The sequence below is a fragment of the Myotis lucifugus genome, unplaced genomic scaffold (genome assembly GCF_000147115.1).
Source record: "Myotis lucifugus unplaced genomic scaffold, Myoluc2.0 scaffold_18, whole genome shotgun sequence".
NCBI lineage: Eukaryota > Metazoa > Chordata > Mammalia > Chiroptera > Vespertilionidae > Myotis > Myotis lucifugus.
Genome location: NW_005871066.1, coordinates 2785832 through 2793894, shown reverse-complemented (window position 1 = coordinate 2793894; position 8063 = coordinate 2785832).

Below are 8063 nucleotides of genomic sequence, written 5' to 3'. Positions count from 1 at the left end.
CGTGGCCCAGGAGGCGCGGCGTGGGCTGGCTGGACCGGAGGCGGCTCTCGGAACGGCCACGCGGGGGCGCTGCGCGGGGACTCGGCAGACCCCGTGGCCCGGCCGCTGAGAAGCGAGTGGATAAAAGTCGAGCCCCCTCCCACGTTCACGCCACTGCGTGGGGCCTCGCAACTTAGCAGGACACGGAGTGCAGCCCACTGGTGCGCTCCTGCGATGGACGGTGCAACCCGACTTACAAAGACAGCGGGATTCTTAGTGTCACGTGCCGTCACCTTGCGGCTTAAAAGCAAGCAAGAACTTTATTTGCTAATAAAAAACTTTAATCGAAAACGTATTTTTTTTCCATAGCCTCGAAATGCACGAGTAAAGGAAATCTTAAGGGCTGGGGAAATCCCGGAGGATGAGAGTTGTCCCTCCCCTCCACTCACCCGCCGCCCCCACATTCTTCGCGCAAATCCTTGAACCTCCTGGATAACAGTCCAGTGGGTTTAGCCCAAAAAGTTGTCCATGAGTCGCAGTTTTGTAATCCAAGCCACATGGTTCTGATTTGATTATCTCCATTGTTCTTCCAGGGTCTTCCCGGGCCTGTGCACCCGCACTCTCACACAGATTCCTTCGTTAAGGAAGTTAACAACTGGCATTGGCTATTATGCCCTTTCTAAGGGAAATGCATTATTTTGTACAGGGAACTTATTTTGCATGCTAATTAATAGTCCCGCATAGGCTACATTTTGTGAACTTGGATTTTCAGGTATCTTTTTTGGAGCAGGAAACAACTATTTTTAGACACTTGTGAAAAAAAGATTTGAAAGTGATATCACAGAATGCTTGGATTTTAATACAATGTGTCAGGTGGGTCCAGTGCTACCCTCTTGGATCAATTTTGCATTTATTACTCATTGGATGAAAAGAACCCTAATGTAATGTCTATTAAATGTAATACAAATAATTTGTTGACTGATTTTTTTTTTAATTAGAAAAAAACACGTGGAAGAGAGGTTTACTATTTGAAGTACTGGATCACTTATCTGTCTCCTTTACATGGCGGAAGGCTTTTCACACACAGGGAGGGTGGCGGGGCAGAAGCTAGAACACTCACGGAAGCCTAGGTTTCAGGGACTGCCTCGTTTCAACTGGTCCCATTGTACCAGAGAAAACACTTGTTGGACAAATAAATGAGTGATTGATTGAGTGCATGAATGCAGGTGATAACATAATCAATGATAACAAATGATGAATCATTAGGCTGTGTTCGGTACTGCACTTGAAAGTCACTTATTTCTAGCCCTTCTCTCCCATGGCCTTAATTTGTAGAAGACAAAGAATCTTTCTTACTCACTGTCACATGGTGCCACAGAGCCTCTCCCAGACCTGGCTGTGGCAGCTTGCTGATCTGAACTGAATGGAAAGAGTCACACCTGTACTGAAGACACCCCCAGTGGTTTTTTCTGAGTTCCACCAGTGCTGACCAGTCCTCCTCTTGGGTTGGTTACCAAGTAGTGACTCCCAGAGAGGAAGTGTAGGGTGTTGGTTAAGAAACATGATAGCTTTCGGCCCAGATTCCAGTCTGCTCTGACATGTGACAGCCCAGATAGTAGATATTTTTGAGCGTCGGTTTCCTCATCCCTAAAATGAAAGTAATAAAAACATCTCCACAGCAGGTTTGTAACAATTAAATAAGACAATTGCCCGGCCAGCGTAGCTCAGTGGTTGAGCGCTGATCTGTGAACCAGAAGGTCATAGTTCGATTCCCGGTCAGGGCATATGCCCGGGTTGCAGGCTCTATCTCCAGTGTGGGCTTGCAGAAGGCAGCCGATCAGTGATTCCCTCTCATCATTGATGTTTCTCTTCTCTCTCTCTCTCTCTCTCTCTCTCTCTCTCTCTCTTTCTTTCTCCCCCCTCCTTCCTCTCTGAAATCAATAAAAAATATTTTTTAAAAATAAACACGACAATGTATATAACCTAACAATTACTTCCATGGAAGTAATTTTTCAATAAATATTCAAAACAGTGGACGGTGTATAAGGAAGATGGTAGTTCCTTGGCCCTCCCAGAGCCTGAGGCTGCCAGGGGTCATTAAGCCTGGACAAAATAGTAAGCAACTCCTCTAGCCCTCCCCCCCTCCCCGCCCCGCACTCCCACCCCCACCCCCCAAAAAAGAGGATGTTCCACACACAGGGAGGGGCCTGGTGGGGTAGAAACTGGAACACTCATGGAAGGTCACATGTCAGATCTCATCTTGTCTTTGACACTGAGCTCTACCAGAGCAGCCAGTTTATTCATAGCTGTATCCTCCGGCCAGTGCCTGCCACACAGTGGCGGATGCGAGGAAAGAGACATGGAAACTGAAGGCTGATTTAAACACTGTGCTGGGGACTGTGCATGGCTGATCCTAGGAACTGATTCCAGGTTGCCATGAATGCAGATTGAGCGTCGCAATGACTGACCACCTTCATCGAGCTTCCTTTGCAGGAGCTCCAGGCACACCGAGCAGGTATTTCCTCCTGCGACTGTAGAAATACTGGGCCCAGGCAGGCGGGTTCCAAGCACAGGGACCCACCAGAGCCGCCACTCAAGAAGCAGCCCTGGTCTGGTCCCCTATGTGCAAACCCAATCCTTTTCTCACTAAATGCTCCACTTTGGGCATTTGAAACTTAAAAAAAAAAAATAATTGAAAAATAAAACTTTGGGGCTGGAAAGAGAGGACATTAAAAGGAGGAAATGAGCATAAAACAAAGAGGAAGAGCATAAAATAAGAGAGACAAGTAAATTCCCAAACAATATAGAGACCACAGGAAAGAATATTGTTAAATGGGCAAGGAAACATCAAATGAGGCCAAGAGAAGACTATGCTGGGAGCCAACTTCCTTCTTCTGCACATTGGATTTTATTTTATTTTTTTTAATATATATTTTTCTTGATTTCGGAGAGGAAGGGAGAGGGAGAGAGAGAGAAATATCAATGAGAGAGAGAATCATTGACCTGATGCCTCCTGCACGCCCCCACTGGGGACTGAGCCTGCAACACGGCCATGTGCCCTGACTGGGAATTGAACCATGACCTCCTGGTTCATAGGTCGACACTCAACCACTGAGCCACACCGGCTGGGCTACACATTGGAATTTAAAAGCCCAATAAAACTCCCAGATTTCGACACCGTGACGGCCAAAGGAGAACCCTGACTGTGGGCTTCCTGGGACTGGGTCACTGGATCTCTTTATTGGAGAAGTACCTCAGGGTCAAGTTTTAGCTTCTGGCCATTGTTGCTCCTGCTAGAAGAGGAACGGCACACTCCCAGCACGCTCCCAGCATGCTTCACAGTGACAGAAAGTAGGCACAGCCAAGCTTATCTGTGCGACACCTAGCGCTCAACAGATCGCCAGGCTTACCCGGGCACTGTGTTGTAAGATGCCTTTGGTTTCTGGGGAGAACACATGTAAATTGCTACTCTATTGCTTTTCACATGTATCTACTGTCTTCCTCCTAGCTGACTGTTCACGCTCCAGTGAGCATTCCTGAGCAACTCAGAGTTCATAGTCAGGTCTGGTTAGAGTTCATGTCAAGAACCACTTTATCACCCTGTTGGTGTGGTTCAGTGGTTGAGCCTTGACCTATGAACCAGATCAGAGTTCGATCCCCGGTCAGGGCACATGTCTGGGTTGCAGGCTCAATCCCCAGTAGGGGGTGTGCAGGAGGCAGCCAATCAATGATTCTCTCCCTCTCTCATCATTGCAGAGAGGCCTGAATCTCTAAAATGCAATTCCTGTTATTGAGGCTCGCTATGTCCTTTGGACCCTAGGAGATATCAGCAACATTAAAATTCATATACTAAGTCCCCATCGCCAAGGGGCTTACAGTGGAGTTAGAGAGGCGGGGTAAGCTGGAACACAATCTAGTCATGTAGGAAAAGACATGACTCAGGGCAGAAACACAGAGACGGCTCCAAAGATGAAAGACCATGGACGGCACGGCTGAGGAGTTCCCAGGGAAGAGAGGAAACTCGGTCTAGGCTCTGTTAGAACAACAGGTTTTGTTCGAACAAAGGAAACATGAAAAAGGCATTCCAGACAGAAAGAAAATGTCAGAAACCCCTGTGTGCCTGGCACATAGTAGCGGCTCCTATGAATATCTTAAATCTTTTTCCGAATGAGGAGGGAAGAAACAACAACTATAAGCTTGAGAAATAAACAGATGGATTGCAAAGACTGGATCATTTGGAACAAACTTTTGTTGCTGGTCAGATTCGATGTAGGGTTCATACGACTGGTTCCTGGGCCACTACTCAGGGGAAAGGGGGAGGCAGAGAGGGCACTGAGGTTTGGGTCTCTCAAGCGTCCCTGAACATCCAGCACAGGCCACCTGCTGACCCCCTGACCTGCCTCATCATGGAGGAACTCTACCCTCACCGGTTTTTCCTCCAGGATCCCATGGACGAGCTTATTTTAAAGATGGCTCTACACCTTTAAAAATTCAAGTCAAGCCCAGCCAGCATGGCTCAGTGATTGAGCATCCACCTGTGAACCAGGAGGTCATGGTTCAATTCCCAGTCGGGGCACATGCCCGGGTTACAGGCTCGATTCCCAGTGTGGGGCATGCAGGAGGCAGCCGATCAATGATTCCCTCTCGTCACTGATGTTCTCCTCTCTCTCTCTCTCTCTCTCTCTCTCTCTCTCTCTCTCTCTCTCTCCCTCTCCCTTCCTCTCTGACATAAATAAAAACATATTTTTAAAAATTCAAGTCATGCAAAATACCTACGAAGCTTGCTTAAAATGCAGATTATTGGCCCCTGCCCCTAGAGAGGGAGGAGTAGGGTGAGGCCACGGTCGCCTGCATTTCTAGCCAGAGGTTCCTGACCACACTTTGCAAAATCTGGCCTGGGTGGTGGTTTAAGACTCATTGACTCCAAATGAGGCAGCTCTGAGTGTTTGGGGAGCACATTCCTCAGTACATTAACATCCTTTCTTTTGCTTCCATTTTGCATTTTTGAAGACAATTCTCAAATCCCCTTTTAACTAATATTTAATAATCTGCACTGATGTGAAAGAGAGACAAACCAATTTGGCCTGTAGAGCGAATGGAAAGAGCAGTGGGTATGCATTTTCGCCAGAACCATGCTTCATCCTTCTCTTTGGAGTGGTGTTTTGGAGGAGTAGCTATTGAATGTCCATAATAATTCTCCTTTAGTGGTTTAAGATGGATCTTAGAAACAGGTCCTAAAAATACTGCCAAGAAAGTGAGGCGGGTAACAGGAGGCCAAGTTCTGTTTATAAACCTGTTGGTGAGAGGTTACACAGATATAGATGACATTGCGTCTTCAGTTCCACTGACCCTTTCCTCAGAACCTGAAGTGGGGGAAGGAGGTGAGGGGACACCCACATCTGCTCAATGCAGACCCACAGGCCTTTCAGGTCTCACTCTGGGGGCTCTGGCCGAGTTAACATCTCCGGGAGCCTTTCAAAAACACTGATGCTTAGACCTCACTGGGATCCATGGGATCAGACAGGAAGGGCGCGCGTGCCTATTAGAACCTCCCCAGGTGACTGCCAGATGGTGAGGCTGAGACCCCACACTTTCAGGAAAAGATGAAAATCCTCTCTATTCGCATTCCTTGGTTAGATGATAGATTATTAACACATATTATTAATTTTTCTTTACATAGTGTCTGTCCAGTAAAAAGAAAACAATGGTAACGAGGAATGCAGGGTGTTGGTCTGACCAAAACGCAGGCGTGGCCTTCACGCATCCGAGCAGACCTTGGCCGGCACTAGTCTCCATGCGAGTCCCTCCTGGCGTCTCTCCAACACTCAGCTCAGGCCGCAGATGCCAACCTCACCCCAGGGCACAGAGGGCACAGCACCGGCTAGAAACCATTTGGAACCTCAACCTGAAATGCCAGCACTTGCCACTTAGACTCCTGCCCCTCCCTCGACCCACCCAGCTTTGCTACAGCTGGGAAAACCAGAGCAGGAGTCTCCCCTTCCCCTTCTTCATGGACTGGCCAGAAAGAGGAAGAGCGAGAAAGTAATGGCTATGGGGGGGGGGGGCAGGGGGAATGAATCCAGGTGCAGGTGTGAGGAGCCCGTGAAGAGACTCATGAAATACAGAGAACAGCTCCTTGTGCCAAATCCCATTCTTCTGGAGCTACCCAAGCCCGAGACACGTTTCCGGAGCCCGCCAAGGAAGAGGCCCGTGGAAGTGTAAGGATCAACAAGAGAAATCCAGGCGGAGGCGACGCATGTATTCATGTGCAGGCGAGACTCATCACAGGAATGATGCACATGTGTGTTCTTCACACCCAAAGACAAAATGACGACAGGCAACACTTCAAGGGAAACCCTGGGGAAAGGGACGCCTCGTAGTGACCAACAACTGCTATAAAACTAGCCTTTACCGGTCGCAGGCCTTGGGTTGTGTTTCATGCACATTATTTCACCCTTCGGGTGCGAACTTTAATTTCCCCTGATCTACAGGGTGGAAAACACAGAGAAGCTGAAGGACTCACTCAAGGTCAGGCAGCTAGTTAGGGGGGATGCTGGGAAATGAACCCTGACGGGGCCACTCCGCTTCACCCTTGACTCGGCATTGTCTTGAGAGGTGGAACTTTCGTTCATAAAAGACACCGTGAGTCCGGTTTCTCTTAAATAAGCGCTCAAAATTGCTTCCTTGAAAATAAAGGCCCTAAAAGCCCATCCGACAATCGAAGGCTTCCACAGGGCAGGGGGAGTAACTGGGGTTCTGTTTCATTTAATGCCTTGAAAAGTAAGTCGTTTGCAGACTTTGGAACTCTATTGTTAGTAACAAATGACTTGCGTCACCAGCCAGCCCATCGCCACCCAGGGCAGGTGCGACTCCATCGCTGTGGGAAGTAACAGCCTGGGAAGAGAGCTAAGAGCCAAGAGATCTGGAAGAGGGAGCTGGAAGGAGCATCGGACTTACACCCAGGTTCCCAGACCAGGGCCTCTCCGGAGAGGGGGGCTAGGGCAGTAGCTGGTGGAAGAGGCACCGTGGCACAGGTTGCAGCTGTGCCTGGAGTTACGGGTAAGCTTCGGGGCGCCCTGCACCTGCCCAGACTATAGGACAAGGGTCCCAGAAGCCACGGCATTTATTGCAGAAGATCGAGGCATTCCCACTCAGTAAAGGAGGAAAAGGAGGAGGGAGGGATCACTGGTCATTGTTGTTCTTGCCTTGTCTTTCCAGGGCTTCTCTAGCAGGTGGATACACGTGAGGTTAACGTGATTGTGTTTTCTCTGGGAGAGGTACCCAGAGCTTGTCAGGGGTGTGGCCTGTGAGTCCACCTGTGTCTCATTTGCATAATGACGCAGTGTTCCTGTTCTGGAAACTACCTCACTGCTCCTGCCACCATTACCTGTGATGCTTCCTGTCACGGCTGGCTTAGAGGTCTGCTTCCTCCTCGAAGGCAGAGGATTTATCTCTGCGCTCTGAGCTCCTTCCTCTTCCGGGCACAAAGCAGGAATGTGGTCACTCTTTTTCAATTGTCTGATGTTCCCTTAAACTTGACTTTCAGATTCTTGGCACGAGTGACGGCATTTTTCTTGGCTTGTTAAACAAACCTGGTAATAAGAACACATCACTCCTGTCTGAGTGCTATCCTGCCCTCCCAGGTCTCTGGGCCCCGAGATAAGGGTCAATGCTATGGCATCGTGGGCGTCCTGGAGCTGTCTGGTGTGATCCCCCGAATCTTCTCCGCTTCTGAGACAGGAAACTAAACCCGGGGCGGCCAGATGTCTTTCGATTCAACCAAAAGCTATTAATCCCCATGAAAAGATCGAAATGGGGAATCTGAGTCACCCAGACTCAGAGTGGCAGTTCCGACCTCACTTTCCCTCGGCTGCGGGAAATATCATTTTCCCCAGTGACAAGCCGCTCATCTTCACTCTTGCAGAAGGACATCCTTCCAGGTTTTCTGACTTCCTGTCTCTCAGACCGAATTAACAACCACACGTGTGTCCTGCCATGCTTCATGACATCACTGCTCCCACAACAGCCTTAAACAAGTATTTTAGTTAAAAAAAAAAAAAGCATTTATAATGTTCTGGTGTATG